This window comes from Hyperolius riggenbachi, chromosome 2 (genome assembly GCF_040937935.1).
Source record: "Hyperolius riggenbachi isolate aHypRig1 chromosome 2, aHypRig1.pri, whole genome shotgun sequence".
NCBI classification, from domain to species: Eukaryota; Metazoa; Chordata; class Amphibia; order Anura; family Hyperoliidae; genus Hyperolius; species Hyperolius riggenbachi.
The window spans coordinates 147,656,322-147,668,723 of NC_090647.1; the positions used below are offsets into that span (position 1 = coordinate 147,656,322).

Consider the following 12,402-nt stretch of genomic DNA (forward strand, 5'->3'; position numbering starts at 1 on the left):
GCTTCCCACGCGTGCTCATAGCCATTGGGCCTCAAACCCAAAACAACGCCTGCAGCACCTGGGGTTCACAGCCGGTCTCCCATGCAGCTACTAACCAGGCCTGAAGCCGCTTAGCTTCCGCGATCTGACGAGAGCGGGCGCTTTCGGCTTAGTGTGGCCGCAGGCAACCTCCAGGGCGCCGTTCCGGCGCCTTGAAGGTGAGGCTTCCCACGCGTGCTCATAGCCATTGGGCCTCAAACCCAAAACAATGCCTGCAGCACCTGGGGTTCACAGCCGGTCTCCCATGCAGCTACTAACCAGGCCTGAAGCCGCTTAGCTTCCGCGATCTGACGAGAGCGGGCGCTTTCGGCTTAGTGTGGCCGCAGGCAACCTCCAAGGCGCCGTTCCGGCGCCTTGAAGGTGAGGCTTCCCACGCGTGCTCATAGCCATTGGGCCTCAAACCCAAAACAACGCCTGCAGCACCTGGGGTTCACAGCCGGTCTCCCATGCAGCGACTAACCAGGCCTGAAGCCGCTTAGCTTCCACGATCTGACGAGAGCGGGCGCTTTCGGCTTAGTGTGGCCGCAGGCAACCTCCAGGGCGCCGTTCCGGCGCCTTGAAGGTGAGGCTTCCCACGCGTGCTCATAGCCATTGGGCCTCAAACCCAAAACAACGCCTGCAGCACCTGGGGTTCACAGCCGGTCTCCCATGCAGCGACTAACCAGGCCTGAAGCCGCTTAGCTTCCACGATCTGACGAGAGCGGGCGCTTTCGGCTTAGTGTGGCCGCAGGCAACCTCCAGGGCGCCGTTCCGGCGCCTTGAAGGTGAGGCTTCCCACGCGTGCTCATAGCCATTGGGCCTCAAACCCAAAACAATGCCTGCAGCACCTGGGGTTCACAGCCGGTCTCCCATGCTGCTACTAACCAGGCCTGAAGCCGCTTAGCTTCCGCGATCTGACGAGAGCGGGCGCTTTCGGCTTAGTGTGGCCGCAGGCAACCTCCAAGGCGCCGTTCCGGCGCCTTGAAGGTGAGGCTTCCCACGCGTGCTCATAGCCATTGGGCCTCAAACCCAAAACAACGCCTGCAGCACCTGGGGTTCACAGCCGGTCTCCCATGCAGCTACTAACCAGGCCTGAAGCCGCTTAGCTTCCGCGATCTGACGAGAGCGGGCGCTTTCGGCTTAGTGTGGCCGCAGGCAACCTCCAGGGCGCCGTTCCGGCGCCTTGAAGGTGAGGCTTCCCACGCGTGCTCATAGCCATTGGGCCTCAAACCCAAAACAATGCCTGCAGCACCTGGGGTTCACAGCCGGTCTCCCATGCAGCTACTAACCAGGCCTGAAGCCGCTTAGCTTCCGCGATCTGACGAGAGCGGGCGCTTTCGGCTTAGTGTGGCCGCAGGCAACCTCCAAGGTGCCGTTCCGGCGACTTGAAGGTGAGGCTTCCCACGCGTGCTCATAGCCATTGGGCCTCAAACCCAAAACAACACCTGCAGCACCTGGGGATCACAGCCGGTCTCCCATGCAGCTACTAACCAGGCCTGAAGCCGCTTAGCTTCCGCGATCTGACGAGAGCGGGCGCTTTCGGCTTGGTGTGGCCGCAGGCAACCTCCAGGGCGCCGTTCCGGCGCCTTGAAGGTGAGGCTTCCCACGCGTGCTCATAGCCATTGGGCCTCAAACCCAAAACAACGCCTGCAGCACCTGGGGTTCACAGCCAGTCTCCCATGCAGCTACTAACCAGGCCTGAAGCCGCTTAGCTTCCGCAATCTGACGAGAGCGGGCGCTTTCGGCTTAGTGTGGCCGCAGGCAACCTCCAGGGCGCCGTTCCGGCGCCTTGAAGGTGAGGCTTCCCACGCGTGCTCATAGCCATTGGGCCTCAAACCCAAAACAACGCCTGCAGCACCTGGGGTTCACAGCCGGTCTCCCATGCAGCTACTAACCAGGCCTGAAGCCGCTTAGCTTCCGCGATCTGACGAGAGCGGGCGCTTTCGGCTTAGTGTGGCCGCAGGCAACCTCCAGGGCGCCGTTCCGGCGCCTTGAAGGTGAGGCTTCCCACGCGTGCTCATAGCCATTGGGCCTCAAACCCAAAACAATGCCTGCAGCACCTGGGGTTCACAGCCGGTCTCCCATGCAGCTACTAACCAGGCCTGAAGCCGCTTAGCTTCCGCGATCTGACGAGAGCGGGCGCTTTCGGCTTAGTGTGGCCGCAGGCAACCTCCAAGGCGCCGTTCCGGCGCCTTGAAGGTGAGGCTTCCCACGCGTGCTCATAGCCATTGGGCCTCAAACCCAAAACAACGCCTGCAGCACCTGGGGTTCACAGCCGGTCTCCCATGCAGCTACTAACCAGGCCTGAAGCCGCTTAGCTTCCGCGATCTGACGAGAGCGGGCGCTTTCGGCTTAGTGTGGCCGCAGGCAACCTCCAGGGCGCCGTTCCGGCGCCTTGAAGGTGAGGCTTCCCACGCGTGCTCATAGCCATTGGGCCTCAAACCCAAAACAATGCCTGCAGCACCTGGGGTTCACAGCCGGTCTCCCATGCAGCTACTAACCAGGCCTGAAGCCGCTTAGCTTCCGCGATCTGACGAGAGCGGGCGCTTTCGGCTTAGTGTGGCCGCAGGCAACCTCCAAGGCGCCGTTCCGGCGCCTTGAAGGTGAGGCTTCCCACGCGTGCTCATAGCCATTGGGCCTCAAACCCAAAACAACGCCTGCAGCACCTGGGGTTCACAGCCGGTCTCCCATGCAGCGACTAACCAGGCCTGAAGCCGCTTAGCTTCCACGATCTGACGAGAGCGGGCGCTTTCGGCTTAGTGTGGCCGCAGGCAACCTCCAGGGCGCCGTTCCGGCGCCTTGAAGGTGAGGCTTCCCACGCGTGCTCATAGCCATTGGGCCTCAAACCCAAAACAACGCCTGCAGCACCTGGGGTTCACAGCCGGTCTCCCATGCAGCTACTAACCAGGCCTGAAGCCGCTTAGCTTCCACGATCTGACGAGAGCGGGCGCTTTCGGCTTAGTGTGGCCGCAGGCAACCTCCAGGGCGCCGTTCCGGCGCCTTGAAGGTGAGGCTTCCCACGCGTGCTCATAGCCATTGGGCCTCAAACCCAAAACAATGCCTGCAGCACCTGGGGTTCACAGCCGGTCTCCCATGCTGCTACTAACCAGGCCTGAAGCCGCTTAGCTTCCGCGATCTGACGAGAGCGGGCGCTTTCGGCTTAGTGTGGCCGCAGGCAACCTCCAAGGCGCCGTTCCAGCGCCTTGAAGGTGAGGCTTCCCACGCGTGCTCATAGCCATTGGGCCTCAAACCCAAAACAACGCCTGCAGCACCTGGGGTTCACAGCCGGTCTCCCATGCAGCTACTAACCAGGCCTGAAGCCGCTTAGCTTCCGCGATCTGACGAGAGCGGGCGCTTTCGGCTTAGTGTGGCCGCAGGCAACCTCCAGGGCGCCGTTCCGGCGCCTTGAAGGTGAGGCTTCCCACGCGTGCTCATAGCCATTGGGCCTCAAACCCAAAACAACGCCTGCAGCACCTGGGGTTCACAGCCGGTCTCCCATGCAGCTACTAACCAGGCCTGAAGCCGCTTAGCTTCCGCGATCTGACGAGAGCGGGCGCTTTCGGCTTAGTGTGGCCGCAGGCAACCTCCAAGGTGCCGTTCCGGCGACTTGAAGGTGAGGCTTCCCACGCGTGCTCATAGCCATTGGGCCTCAAACCCAAAACAACACCTGCAGCACCTGGGGATCACAGCCGGTCTCCCATGCAGCTACTAACCAGGCCTGAAGCCGCTTAGCTTCCGCGATCTGACGAGAGCGGGCGCTTTCGGCTTGGTGTGGCCGCAGGCAACCTCCAGGGCGCCGTTCCGGCGCCTTGAAGGTGAGGCTTCCCACGCGTGCTCATAGCCATTGGGCCTCAAACCCAAAACAATGCCTGCAGCACCTGGGGTTCACAGCCAGTCTCCCATGCAGCTACTAACCAGGCCTGAAGCCGCTTAGCTTCCGCAATCTGACGAGAGCGGGCGCTTTCGGCTTAGTGTGGCCGCAGGCAACCTCCAGGGCGCCGTTCCGGCGCCTTGAAGGTGAGGCTTCCCACGCGTGCTCATAGCCATTGGGCCTCAAACCCAAAACAACGCCTGCAGCACCTGGGGTTAACAGCCGGTCTCCCATGCAGCTACTAACCAGGCCTGAAGCCGCTTAGCTTCCGCGATCTGACGAGAGCGGGCGCTTTCGTCTTAGTGTGGCCGCAGGCAACCTCCAGGGCGCCGTTCCGGCGCCTTGAAGGTGAGGCTTCCCACGCGTGCTCATAGCCATTGGGCCTCAAACCCAAAACAACGCCTGCAGCACCTGGGGTTCACAGCCGGTCTCCCATGCAGCTACTAACCAGGCCTGAAGCCGCTTAGCTTCCGCGATCTGACGAGAGCGGGCGCTTTCGGCTTAGTGTGGCCGCAGGCAACCTCCAGGGCGCCGTTCCGGCGCCTTGAAGGTGAGGCTTCCCACGCGTGCTCATAGCCATTGGGCCTCAAACCCAAAACAATGCCTGCAGCACCTGGGGTTCACAGCCGGTCTCCCATGCAGCTACTAACCAGGCCTGAAGCCGCTTAGCTTCCGCGATCTGACGAGAGCGGGCGCTTTCGGCTTAGTGTGGCCGCAGGCAACCTCCAAGGCGCCGTTCCGGCGCCTTGAAGGTGAGGCTTCCCACGCGTGCTCATAGCCATTGGGCCTCAAACCCAAAACAACGCCTGCAGCACCTGGGGTTCACAGCCGGTCTCCCATGCAGCTACTAACCAGGCCTGAAGCCGCTTAGCTTCCGCGATCTGACGAGAGCGGGCGCTTTCGGCTTAGTGTGGCCGCAGGCAACCTCCAGGGCGCCGTTCCGGCGCCTTGAAGGTGAGGCTTCCCACGCGTGCTCATAGCCATTGGGCCTCAAACCCAAAACAATGCCTGCAGCACCTGGGGTTCACAGCCGGTCTCCCATGCAGCTACTAACCAGGCCTGAAGCCGCTTAGCTTCCGCGATCTGACGAGAGCGGGCGCTTTCGTCTTAGTGTGGCCGCAGGCAACCTCCAAGGCGCCGTTCCGGCGCCTTGAAGGTGAGGCTTCCCACGCGTGCTCATAGCCATTGGGCCTCAAACCCAAAACAACGCCTGCAGCACCTGGGGTTCACAGCCGGTCTCCCATGCAGCTACTAACCAGGCCTGAAGCCGCTTAGCTTCCGCGATCTGACGAGAGCGGGCGCTTTCGGCTTAGTGTGGCCGCAGGCAACCTCCAGGGCGCCGTTCCGGCGCCTTGAAGGTGAGGCTTCCCACGCGTGCTCATAGCCATTGGGCCTCAAACCCAAAACAATGCCTGCAGCACCTGGGGTTCACAGCCGGTCTCCCATGCAGCTACTAACCAGGCCTGAAGCCGCTTAGCTTCCGCGATCTGACGAGAGCGGGCGCTTTCGTCTTAGTGTGGCCGCAGGCAACCTCCAAGGCGCCGTTCCGGCGCCTTGAAGGTGAGGCTTCCCACGCGTGCTCATAGCCATTGGGCCTCAAACCCAAAACAACGCCTGCAGCACCTGGGGTTCACAGCCGGTCTCCCATGCAGCTACTAACCAGGCCTGAAGCCGCTTTGCTTCCGCGATCTGACGAGAGCGGGCGCTTTCGGCTTAGTGTGGCCGCAGGCAACCTCCAGGGCGCCGTTCCGGCGCCTTGAAGGTGAGGCTTCCCACGCGTGCTCATAGCCATTGGGCCTCAAACCCAAAACAATGCCTGCAGCACCTGGGGTTCACAGCCGGTCTCCCATGCAGCTACTAACCAGGCCTGAAGCCGCTTAGCTTCCGCGATCTGACGAGAGCGGGCGCTTTCGGCTTAGTGTGGCCGCAGGCAACCTCCAAGGCGCCGTTCCGGCGCCTTGAAGGTGAGGCTTCCCACGCGTGCTCATAGCCATTGGGCCTCAAACCCAAAACAACGCCTGCAGCACCTGGGGTTCACAGCCGGTCTCCCATGCAGCTACTAACCAGGCCTGAAGCCGCTTAGCTTCCGCGATCTGACGAGAGCGGGCGCTTTCGGCTTAGTGTGGCCGCTGGCAACCTCCAGGGCGCCGTTCCGGCGCCTTGAAGGTGAGGCTTCCCACGCGTGCTCATAGCCATTGGGCCTCAAACCCAAAACAACGCCTGCAGCACCTGGGGTTCACAGCCGGTCTCCCATGGAGCTACTAACCAGGCCTGAAGCCGCTTAGCTTCCGCGATCTGACGAGAGCGGGCGCTTTCGTCTTAGTGTGGCCGCAGGCAACCTCCAAGGCGCCGTTCCGGCGCCTTGAAGGTGAGGCTTCCCACGCGTGCTCATAGCCATTGGGCCTCAAACCCAAAACAACGCCTGCAGCACCTGGGGTTCACAGCCGGTCTCCCATGCAGCTACTAACCAGGCCTGAAGCCGCTTAGCTTCCGCGATCTGACGAGAGCGGGCGCTTTTGGCTTAGTGTGGCCGCAGGCAACCTCCAGGGCGCCGTTCCGGCGCCTTGAAGGTGAGGCTTCCCACGCGTGCTCATAGCCATTGGGCCTCAAACCCAAAACAATGCCTGCAGCACCTGGGGTTCACAGCCGGTCTCCCATGCAGCTACTAACCAGGCCTGAAGCCGCTTAGCTTCCGCGATCTGACGAGAGCGGGCGCTTTCGGCTTAGTGTGGCCGCAGGCAACCTCAAAGGCGCCGTTCCGGCGCCTTGAAGGTGAGGCTTCCCACGCGTGCTCATAGCCATTGGGCCTCAAACCCAAAACAACGCCTGCAGCACCTGGGGTTCACAGCCGGTCTCCCATGCAGCTACTAACCAGGCCTGAAGCCGCTTAGCTTCCGCGATCTGACGAGAGCGGGCGCTTTTGGCTTAGTGTGGCCGCAGGCAACCTCCAGGGCGCCGTTCCGGCGCCTTGAAGGTGAGGCTTCCCACGCGTGCTCATAGCCATTGGGCCTCAAACCCAAAACAATGCCTGCAGCACCTGGGGTTCACAGCCGGTCTCCCATGCAGCTACTAACCAGGCCTGAAGCCGCTTAGCTTCCGCGATCTGACGAGAGCGGGCGCTTTCGGCTTAGTGTGGCCGCAGGCAACCTCCAAGGCGCCGTTCCGGCGCCTTGAAGGTGAGGCTTCCCACGCGTGCTCATAGCCATTGGGCCTCAAACCCAAAACAACGCCTGCAGCACCTGGGGTTCACAGCCGGTCTCCCATGCAGCTACTAACCAGGCCTGAAGCCGCTTAGCTTCCGCGATCTGACGAGAGCGGGCGCTTTCGGCTTAGTGTGGCCGCAGGCAACCTCCAGGGCGCCGTTCCGGCGCCTTGAAGGTGAGGCTTCCCACGCGTGCTCATAGCCATTGGGCCTCAAACCCAAAACAATGCCTGCAGCACCTGGGGTTCACAGCCGGTCTCCCATGCAGCTACTAACCAGGCCTGAAGCCGCTTAGCTTCCGCGATCTGACGAGAGCGGGCGCTTTCGGCTTAGTGTGGCCGCAGGCAACCTCCAAGGCGCCGTTCCGGCGCCTTGAAGGTGAGGCTTCCCACGCGTGCTCATAGCCATTGGGCCTCAAACCCAAAACAACGCCTGCAGCACCTGGGGTTCACAGCCGGTCTCCCATGCAGCGACTAACCAGGCCTGAAGCCGCTTAGCTTCCACGATCTGACGAGAGCGGGCGCTTTCGGCTTAGTGTGGCCGCAGGCAACCTCCAGGGCGCCGTTCCGGCGCCTTGAAGGTGAGGCTTCCCACGCGTGCTCATAGCCATTGGGCCTCAAACCCAAAACAACGCCTGCAGCACCTGGGGTTCACAGCCGGTCTCCCATGCAGCTACTAACCAGGCCTGAAGCCGCTTAGCTTCCACGATCTGACGAGAGCGGGCGCTTTCGGCTTAGTGTGGCCGCAGGCAACCTCCAGGGCGCCGTTCCGGCGCCTTGAAGGTGAGGCTTCCCACGCGTGCTCATAGCCATTGGGCCTCAAACCCAAAACAATGCCTGCAGCACCTGGGGTTCACAGCCGGTCTCCCATGCTGCTACTAACCAGGCCTGAAGCCGCTTAGCTTCCGCGATCTGACGAGAGCGGGCGCTTTCGGCTTAGTGTGGCCGCAGGCAACCTCCAAGGCGCCGTTCCAGCGCCTTGAAGGTGAGGCTTCCCACGCGTGCTCATAGCCATTGGGCCTCAAACCCAAAACAACGCCTGCAGCACCTGGGGTTCACAGCCGGTCTCCCATGCAGCTACTAACCAGGCCTGAAGCCGCTTAGCTTCCGCGATCTGACGAGAGCGGGCGCTTTCGGCTTAGTGTGGCCGCAGGCAACCTCCAGGGCGCCGTTCCGGCGCCTTGAAGGTGAGGCTTCCCACGCGTGCTCATAGCCATTGGGCCTCAAACCCAAAACAACGCCTGCAGCACCTGGGGTTCACAGCCGGTCTCCCATGCAGCTACTAACCAGGCCTGAAGCCGCTTAGCTTCCGCGATCTGACGAGAGCGGGCGCTTTCGGCTTAGTGTGGCCGCAGGCAACCTCCAAGGTGCCGTTCCGGCGACTTGAAGGTGAGGCTTCCCACGCGTGCTCATAGCCATTGGGCCTCAAACCCAAAACAACACCTGCAGCACCTGGGGATCACAGCCGGTCTCCCATGCAGCTACTAACCAGGCCTGAAGCCGCTTAGCTTCCGCGATCTGACGAGAGCGGGCGCTTTCGGCTTGGTGTGGCCGCAGGCAACCTCCAGGGCGCCGTTCCGGCGCCTTGAAGGTGAGGCTTCCCACGCGTGCTCATAGCCATTGGGCCTCAAACCCAAAACAATGCCTGCAGCACCTGGGGTTCACAGCCAGTCTCCCATGCAGCTACTAACCAGGCCTGAAGCCGCTTAGCTTCCGCAATCTGACGAGAGCGGGCGCTTTCGGCTTAGTGTGGCCGCAGGCAACCTCCAGGGCGCCGTTCCGGCGCCTTGAAGGTGAGGCTTCCCACGCGTGCTCATAGCCATTGGGCCTCAAACCCAAAACAACGCCTGCAGCACCTGGGGTTCACAGCCGGTCTCCCATGCAGCTACTAACCAGGCCTGAAGCCGCTTAGCTTCCGCGATCTGACGAGAGCGGGCGCTTTCGGCTTAGTGTGGCCGCAGGCAACCTCCAGGGCGCCGTTCCGGCGCCTTGAAGGTGAGGCTTCCCACGCGTGCTCATAGCCATTGGGCCTCAAACCCAAAACAATGCCTGCAGCACCTGGGGTTCACAGCCGGTCTCCCATGCAGCTACTAACCAGGCCTGAAGCCGCTTAGCTTCCGCGATCTGACGAGAGCGGGCGCTTTCGGCTTAGTGTGGCCGCAGGCAACCTCCAAGGCGCCGTTCCGGCGCCTTGAAGGTGAGGCTTCCCACGCGTGCTCATAGCCATTGGGCCTCAAACCCAAAACAACGCCTGCAGCACCTGGGGTTCACAGCCGGTCTCCCATGCAGCTACTAACCAGGCCTGAAGCCGCTTAGCTTCCGCGATCTGACGAGAGCGGGCGCTTTCGGCTTAGTGTGGCCGCAGGCAACCTCCAGGGCGCCGTTCCGGCGCCTTGAAGGTGAGGCTTCCCACGCGTGCTCATAGCCATTGGGCCTCAAACCCAAAACAATGCCTGCAGCACCTGGGGTTCACAGCCGGTCTCCCATGCAGCTACTAACCAGGCCTGAAGCCGCTTAGCTTCCGCGATCTGACGAGAGCGGGCGCTTTCGTCTTAGTGTGGCCGCAGGCAACCTCCAAGGCGCCGTTCCGGCGCCTTGAAGGTGAGGCTTCCCACGCGTGCTCATAGCCATTGGGCCTCAAACCCAAAACAACGCCTGCAGCACCTGGGGTTCACAGCCGGTCTCCCATGCAGCTACTAACCAGGCCTGAAGCCGCTTAGCTTCCGCGATCTGACGAGAGCGGGCGCTTTCGGCTTAGTGTGGCCGCAGGCAACCTCCAGGGCGCCGTTCCGGCGCCTTGAAGGTGAGGCTTCCCACGCGTGCTCATAGCCATTGGGCCTCAAACCCAAAACAATGCCTGCAGCACCTGGGGTTCACAGCCGGTCTCCCATGCAGCTACTAACCAGGCCTGAAGCCGCTTAGCTTCCGCGATCTGACGAGAGCGGGCGCTTTCGTCTTAGTGTGGCCGCAGGCAACCTCCAAGGCGCCGTTCCGGCGCCTTGAAGGTGAGGCTTCCCACGCGTGCTCATAGCCATTGGGCCTCAAACCCAAAACAACGCCTGCAGCACCTGGGGTTCACAGCCGGTCTCCCATGCAGCTACTAACCAGGCCTGAAGCCGCTTTGCTTCCGCGATCTGACGAGAGCGGGCGCTTTCGGCTTAGTGTGGCCGCAGGCAACCTCCAGGGCGCCGTTCCGGCGCCTTGAAGGTGAGGCTTCCCACGCGTGCTCATAGCCATTGGGCCTCAAACCCAAAACAATGCCTGCAGCACCTGGGGTTCACAGCCGGTCTCCCATGCAGCTACTAACCAGGCCTGAAGCCGCTTAGCTTCCGCGATCTGACGAGAGCGGGCGCTTTCGGCTTAGTGTGGCCGCAGGCAACCTCCAAGGCGCCGTTCCGGCGCCTTGAAGGTGAGGCTTCCCACGCGTGCTCATAGCCATTGGGCCTCAAACCCAAAACAACGCCTGCAGCACCTGGGGTTCACAGCCGGTCTCCCATGCAGCTACTAACCAGGCCTGAAGCCGCTTAGCTTCCGCGATCTGACGAGAGCGGGCGCTTTCGGCTTAGTGTGGCCGCTGGCAACCTCCAGGGCGCCGTTCCGGCGCCTTGAAGGTGAGGCTTCCCACGCGTGCTCATAGCCATTGGGCCTCAAACCCAAAACAACGCCTGCAGCACCTGGGGTTCACAGCCGGTCTCCCATGGAGCTACTAACCAGGCCTGAAGCCGCTTAGCTTCCGCGATCTGACGAGAGCGGGCGCTTTCGTCTTAGTGTGGCCGCAGGCAACCTCCAAGGCGCCGTTCCGGCGCCTTGAAGGTGAGGCTTCCCACGCGTGCTCATAGCCATTGGGCCTCAAACCCAAAACAACGCCTGCAGCACCTGGGGTTCACAGCCGGTCTCCCATGCAGCTACTAACCAGGCCTGAAGCCGCTTAGCTTCCGCGATCTGACGAGAGCGGGCGCTTTTGGCTTAGTGTGGCCGCAGGCAACCTCCAGGGCGCCGTTCCGGCGCCTTGAAGGTGAGGCTTCCCACGCGTGCTCATAGCCATTGGGCCTCAAACCCAAAACAATGCCTGCAGCACCTGGGGTTCACAGCCGGTCTCCCATGCAGCTACTAACCAGGCCTGAAGCCGCTTAGCTTCCGCGATCTGACGAGAGCGGGCGCTTTCGGCTTAGTGTGGCCGCAGGCAACCTCCAAGGCGCCGTTCCGGCGCCTTGAAGGTGAGGCTTCCCACGCGTGCTCATAGCCATTGGGCCTCAAACCCAAAACAACGCCTGCAGCACCTGGGGTTCACAGCCGGTCTCCCATGCAGCTACTAACCAGGCCTGAAGCCGCTTAGCTTCCGCGATCTGACGAGAGCGGGCGCTTTTGGCTTAGTGTGGCCGCAGGCAACCTCCAGGGCGCCGTTCCGGCGCCTTGAAGGTGAGGCTTCCCACGCGTGCTCATAGCCATTGGGCCTCAAACCCAAAACAATGCCTGCAGCACCTGGGGTTCACAGCCGGTCTCCCATGCAGCTACTAACCAGGCCTGAAGCCGCTTAGCTTCCGCGATCTGACGAGAGCAGGCGCTTTCGGCTTAGTGTGGCCACAGGCAACCTCCAAGGCGCCGTTCCGGCGCCTTGAAGGTGAGGCTTCCCACGCGTTGGTGGCAATGTAGCAAGGAACATTCTGAAGGATGTTAATTATTTTATTAAGCAGACAGTTGTGAATTTGAGGTATGGCCTTATATATTGTGCAGTCATTTGGGGGATGCACTTGTGCTGGGGGCTTGCACTGTGCCCCTTTCCTGAGTGACCCTTTCACGAGTGACTTGGCAGTTATCCAAGGCAGTTAAATAAGCAGTTGAATAAGTACAACATCAAAATAAGAGTTGTTTTTTTCCCAAACAAAATCTTTTGTAAGTATATTTATTGATTTGCACTTCCTGCAGTTGAAGAGGAGCATATTCAGGTAAACCAAGCTGCATGTAGCAATGTACAAATTGGGTGTCAGGATCTCTCCTGTAGCATGTTCTGTCGGTTTCGGTGGGACTGCAACCAGGCAATTCTGACTTATCTGCTTGCATTCAGTTTCACATTCGCAATAAGTCTCATTGGCCACTATTCATAAAACATATGGGGCAAAAAAATTAGTGGAGGGAAAATACCACATCTGTATTTTAGACTTCTCGGTGGTCATTCATAAAAATCTTGTCAGATGCGATAGCAGTGCAGAGATTTCCCACTGTAGGCTGGCGGTAGGCTGTCAGTAGGCTTGCAAAAACACAGAAGCAGACAGAGTACCTCCGTGTACTGCTCTCTCTGCTGCTGCTTGGGA

At 61.1% G+C, this 12,402-nt stretch overlaps 30 non-coding genes and 28 pseudogenes across 30 annotated transcripts; all 58 read right to left on the reverse strand.

Moving 5' to 3' along the window:
- Window positions 1–46: 46 nt before the first annotated feature.
- Window positions 47–165, reverse strand: LOC137555382 (5S ribosomal RNA). The gene has a single exon (XR_011028070.1). It is a non-coding gene; the product is annotated as a 5S ribosomal RNA (ribosomal RNA).
- An 83-nt stretch (window positions 166–248) lies between these two features.
- On the reverse strand, window positions 249–367 carry LOC137548619 (5S ribosomal RNA). Its single transcript, XR_011026724.1, has one exon. It is a non-coding gene; the product is annotated as a 5S ribosomal RNA (ribosomal RNA).
- Window positions 368–450: 83 nt separating this feature from the next.
- LOC137549739 (5S ribosomal RNA) lies at window positions 451–569 on the reverse strand (annotated as a pseudogene).
- Window positions 570–652: 83 nt separating this feature from the next.
- Window positions 653–771, reverse strand: LOC137549740 (5S ribosomal RNA; annotated as a pseudogene).
- Window positions 772–854: 83 nt separating this feature from the next.
- LOC137551070 (5S ribosomal RNA) lies at window positions 855–973 on the reverse strand. Its single transcript, XR_011026987.1, has one exon. It is a non-coding gene; the product is annotated as a 5S ribosomal RNA (ribosomal RNA).
- Window positions 974–1,056: 83 nt separating this feature from the next.
- Window positions 1,057–1,175, reverse strand: LOC137555383 (5S ribosomal RNA). Its single transcript, XR_011028071.1, has one exon. It is a non-coding gene; the product is annotated as a 5S ribosomal RNA (ribosomal RNA).
- An 83-nt stretch (window positions 1,176–1,258) lies between these two features.
- On the reverse strand, window positions 1,259–1,377 carry LOC137548632 (5S ribosomal RNA). Its single transcript, XR_011026727.1, has one exon. It is a non-coding gene; the product is annotated as a 5S ribosomal RNA (ribosomal RNA).
- Window positions 1,378–1,460: 83 nt separating this feature from the next.
- LOC137551577 (5S ribosomal RNA) lies at window positions 1,461–1,579 on the reverse strand (annotated as a pseudogene).
- Window positions 1,580–1,662: 83 nt separating this feature from the next.
- Window positions 1,663–1,781, reverse strand: LOC137549003 (5S ribosomal RNA; annotated as a pseudogene).
- An 83-nt stretch (window positions 1,782–1,864) lies between these two features.
- On the reverse strand, window positions 1,865–1,983 carry LOC137555385 (5S ribosomal RNA). The gene has a single exon (XR_011028072.1). It is a non-coding gene; the product is annotated as a 5S ribosomal RNA (ribosomal RNA).
- Window positions 1,984–2,066: 83 nt separating this feature from the next.
- LOC137548644 (5S ribosomal RNA) lies at window positions 2,067–2,185 on the reverse strand. Its single transcript, XR_011026729.1, has one exon. It is a non-coding gene; the product is annotated as a 5S ribosomal RNA (ribosomal RNA).
- An 83-nt stretch (window positions 2,186–2,268) lies between these two features.
- On the reverse strand, window positions 2,269–2,387 carry LOC137555386 (5S ribosomal RNA). Its single transcript, XR_011028073.1, has one exon. It is a non-coding gene; the product is annotated as a 5S ribosomal RNA (ribosomal RNA).
- An 83-nt stretch (window positions 2,388–2,470) lies between these two features.
- Window positions 2,471–2,589, reverse strand: LOC137548656 (5S ribosomal RNA). The gene has a single exon (XR_011026730.1). It is a non-coding gene; the product is annotated as a 5S ribosomal RNA (ribosomal RNA).
- An 83-nt stretch (window positions 2,590–2,672) lies between these two features.
- LOC137549741 (5S ribosomal RNA) lies at window positions 2,673–2,791 on the reverse strand (annotated as a pseudogene).
- An 83-nt stretch (window positions 2,792–2,874) lies between these two features.
- Window positions 2,875–2,993, reverse strand: LOC137558663 (5S ribosomal RNA; annotated as a pseudogene).
- Window positions 2,994–3,076: 83 nt separating this feature from the next.
- Window positions 3,077–3,195, reverse strand: LOC137551186 (5S ribosomal RNA). The gene has a single exon (XR_011026999.1). It is a non-coding gene; the product is annotated as a 5S ribosomal RNA (ribosomal RNA).
- Window positions 3,196–3,278: 83 nt separating this feature from the next.
- Window positions 3,279–3,397, reverse strand: LOC137555387 (5S ribosomal RNA). The gene has a single exon (XR_011028074.1). It is a non-coding gene; the product is annotated as a 5S ribosomal RNA (ribosomal RNA).
- Window positions 3,398–3,480: 83 nt separating this feature from the next.
- LOC137555389 (5S ribosomal RNA) lies at window positions 3,481–3,599 on the reverse strand. Its single transcript, XR_011028076.1, has one exon. It is a non-coding gene; the product is annotated as a 5S ribosomal RNA (ribosomal RNA).
- An 83-nt stretch (window positions 3,600–3,682) lies between these two features.
- On the reverse strand, window positions 3,683–3,801 carry LOC137551579 (5S ribosomal RNA; annotated as a pseudogene).
- An 83-nt stretch (window positions 3,802–3,884) lies between these two features.
- LOC137548473 (5S ribosomal RNA) lies at window positions 3,885–4,003 on the reverse strand (annotated as a pseudogene).
- Window positions 4,004–4,086: 83 nt separating this feature from the next.
- Window positions 4,087–4,205, reverse strand: LOC137559443 (5S ribosomal RNA; annotated as a pseudogene).
- Window positions 4,206–4,288: 83 nt separating this feature from the next.
- LOC137555390 (5S ribosomal RNA) lies at window positions 4,289–4,407 on the reverse strand. Its single transcript, XR_011028077.1, has one exon. It is a non-coding gene; the product is annotated as a 5S ribosomal RNA (ribosomal RNA).
- An 83-nt stretch (window positions 4,408–4,490) lies between these two features.
- On the reverse strand, window positions 4,491–4,609 carry LOC137548668 (5S ribosomal RNA). The gene has a single exon (XR_011026732.1). It is a non-coding gene; the product is annotated as a 5S ribosomal RNA (ribosomal RNA).
- Window positions 4,610–4,692: 83 nt separating this feature from the next.
- Window positions 4,693–4,811, reverse strand: LOC137555391 (5S ribosomal RNA). The gene has a single exon (XR_011028078.1). It is a non-coding gene; the product is annotated as a 5S ribosomal RNA (ribosomal RNA).
- An 83-nt stretch (window positions 4,812–4,894) lies between these two features.
- LOC137558230 (5S ribosomal RNA) lies at window positions 4,895–5,013 on the reverse strand (annotated as a pseudogene).
- Window positions 5,014–5,096: 83 nt separating this feature from the next.
- Window positions 5,097–5,215, reverse strand: LOC137555392 (5S ribosomal RNA). Its single transcript, XR_011028079.1, has one exon. It is a non-coding gene; the product is annotated as a 5S ribosomal RNA (ribosomal RNA).
- Window positions 5,216–5,298: 83 nt separating this feature from the next.
- LOC137558231 (5S ribosomal RNA) lies at window positions 5,299–5,417 on the reverse strand (annotated as a pseudogene).
- An 83-nt stretch (window positions 5,418–5,500) lies between these two features.
- LOC137557738 (5S ribosomal RNA) lies at window positions 5,501–5,619 on the reverse strand (annotated as a pseudogene).
- Window positions 5,620–5,702: 83 nt separating this feature from the next.
- On the reverse strand, window positions 5,703–5,821 carry LOC137548680 (5S ribosomal RNA). Its single transcript, XR_011026734.1, has one exon. It is a non-coding gene; the product is annotated as a 5S ribosomal RNA (ribosomal RNA).
- Window positions 5,822–5,904: 83 nt separating this feature from the next.
- Window positions 5,905–6,023, reverse strand: LOC137557763 (5S ribosomal RNA; annotated as a pseudogene).
- An 83-nt stretch (window positions 6,024–6,106) lies between these two features.
- On the reverse strand, window positions 6,107–6,225 carry LOC137547671 (5S ribosomal RNA; annotated as a pseudogene).
- An 83-nt stretch (window positions 6,226–6,308) lies between these two features.
- Window positions 6,309–6,427, reverse strand: LOC137558947 (5S ribosomal RNA; annotated as a pseudogene).
- Window positions 6,428–6,510: 83 nt separating this feature from the next.
- On the reverse strand, window positions 6,511–6,629 carry LOC137548691 (5S ribosomal RNA). Its single transcript, XR_011026735.1, has one exon. It is a non-coding gene; the product is annotated as a 5S ribosomal RNA (ribosomal RNA).
- An 83-nt stretch (window positions 6,630–6,712) lies between these two features.
- LOC137558948 (5S ribosomal RNA) lies at window positions 6,713–6,831 on the reverse strand (annotated as a pseudogene).
- An 83-nt stretch (window positions 6,832–6,914) lies between these two features.
- LOC137548702 (5S ribosomal RNA) lies at window positions 6,915–7,033 on the reverse strand. Its single transcript, XR_011026736.1, has one exon. It is a non-coding gene; the product is annotated as a 5S ribosomal RNA (ribosomal RNA).
- An 83-nt stretch (window positions 7,034–7,116) lies between these two features.
- LOC137555393 (5S ribosomal RNA) lies at window positions 7,117–7,235 on the reverse strand. The gene has a single exon (XR_011028080.1). It is a non-coding gene; the product is annotated as a 5S ribosomal RNA (ribosomal RNA).
- An 83-nt stretch (window positions 7,236–7,318) lies between these two features.
- LOC137548714 (5S ribosomal RNA) lies at window positions 7,319–7,437 on the reverse strand. The gene has a single exon (XR_011026737.1). It is a non-coding gene; the product is annotated as a 5S ribosomal RNA (ribosomal RNA).
- An 83-nt stretch (window positions 7,438–7,520) lies between these two features.
- On the reverse strand, window positions 7,521–7,639 carry LOC137549742 (5S ribosomal RNA; annotated as a pseudogene).
- Window positions 7,640–7,722: 83 nt separating this feature from the next.
- On the reverse strand, window positions 7,723–7,841 carry LOC137558664 (5S ribosomal RNA; annotated as a pseudogene).
- Window positions 7,842–7,924: 83 nt separating this feature from the next.
- On the reverse strand, window positions 7,925–8,043 carry LOC137551304 (5S ribosomal RNA). Its single transcript, XR_011027010.1, has one exon. It is a non-coding gene; the product is annotated as a 5S ribosomal RNA (ribosomal RNA).
- Window positions 8,044–8,126: 83 nt separating this feature from the next.
- On the reverse strand, window positions 8,127–8,245 carry LOC137555396 (5S ribosomal RNA). Its single transcript, XR_011028082.1, has one exon. It is a non-coding gene; the product is annotated as a 5S ribosomal RNA (ribosomal RNA).
- Window positions 8,246–8,328: 83 nt separating this feature from the next.
- Window positions 8,329–8,447, reverse strand: LOC137555397 (5S ribosomal RNA). The gene has a single exon (XR_011028083.1). It is a non-coding gene; the product is annotated as a 5S ribosomal RNA (ribosomal RNA).
- Window positions 8,448–8,530: 83 nt separating this feature from the next.
- Window positions 8,531–8,649, reverse strand: LOC137551580 (5S ribosomal RNA; annotated as a pseudogene).
- An 83-nt stretch (window positions 8,650–8,732) lies between these two features.
- On the reverse strand, window positions 8,733–8,851 carry LOC137548474 (5S ribosomal RNA; annotated as a pseudogene).
- Window positions 8,852–8,934: 83 nt separating this feature from the next.
- Window positions 8,935–9,053, reverse strand: LOC137555398 (5S ribosomal RNA). Its single transcript, XR_011028084.1, has one exon. It is a non-coding gene; the product is annotated as a 5S ribosomal RNA (ribosomal RNA).
- Window positions 9,054–9,136: 83 nt separating this feature from the next.
- Window positions 9,137–9,255, reverse strand: LOC137548726 (5S ribosomal RNA). The gene has a single exon (XR_011026738.1). It is a non-coding gene; the product is annotated as a 5S ribosomal RNA (ribosomal RNA).
- Window positions 9,256–9,338: 83 nt separating this feature from the next.
- Window positions 9,339–9,457, reverse strand: LOC137555399 (5S ribosomal RNA). The gene has a single exon (XR_011028085.1). It is a non-coding gene; the product is annotated as a 5S ribosomal RNA (ribosomal RNA).
- Window positions 9,458–9,540: 83 nt separating this feature from the next.
- Window positions 9,541–9,659, reverse strand: LOC137558232 (5S ribosomal RNA; annotated as a pseudogene).
- Window positions 9,660–9,742: 83 nt separating this feature from the next.
- Window positions 9,743–9,861, reverse strand: LOC137555400 (5S ribosomal RNA). Its single transcript, XR_011028086.1, has one exon. It is a non-coding gene; the product is annotated as a 5S ribosomal RNA (ribosomal RNA).
- Window positions 9,862–9,944: 83 nt separating this feature from the next.
- LOC137558233 (5S ribosomal RNA) lies at window positions 9,945–10,063 on the reverse strand (annotated as a pseudogene).
- An 83-nt stretch (window positions 10,064–10,146) lies between these two features.
- On the reverse strand, window positions 10,147–10,265 carry LOC137557740 (5S ribosomal RNA; annotated as a pseudogene).
- Window positions 10,266–10,348: 83 nt separating this feature from the next.
- LOC137548738 (5S ribosomal RNA) lies at window positions 10,349–10,467 on the reverse strand. Its single transcript, XR_011026739.1, has one exon. It is a non-coding gene; the product is annotated as a 5S ribosomal RNA (ribosomal RNA).
- An 83-nt stretch (window positions 10,468–10,550) lies between these two features.
- LOC137557764 (5S ribosomal RNA) lies at window positions 10,551–10,669 on the reverse strand (annotated as a pseudogene).
- An 83-nt stretch (window positions 10,670–10,752) lies between these two features.
- Window positions 10,753–10,871, reverse strand: LOC137547672 (5S ribosomal RNA; annotated as a pseudogene).
- Window positions 10,872–10,954: 83 nt separating this feature from the next.
- Window positions 10,955–11,073, reverse strand: LOC137558949 (5S ribosomal RNA; annotated as a pseudogene).
- Window positions 11,074–11,156: 83 nt separating this feature from the next.
- On the reverse strand, window positions 11,157–11,275 carry LOC137548750 (5S ribosomal RNA). The gene has a single exon (XR_011026741.1). It is a non-coding gene; the product is annotated as a 5S ribosomal RNA (ribosomal RNA).
- An 83-nt stretch (window positions 11,276–11,358) lies between these two features.
- On the reverse strand, window positions 11,359–11,477 carry LOC137558951 (5S ribosomal RNA; annotated as a pseudogene).
- Window positions 11,478–11,560: 83 nt separating this feature from the next.
- Window positions 11,561–11,679, reverse strand: LOC137558537 (5S ribosomal RNA; annotated as a pseudogene).
- Between the last annotated feature and the right edge of the window lie 723 nt (window positions 11,680–12,402).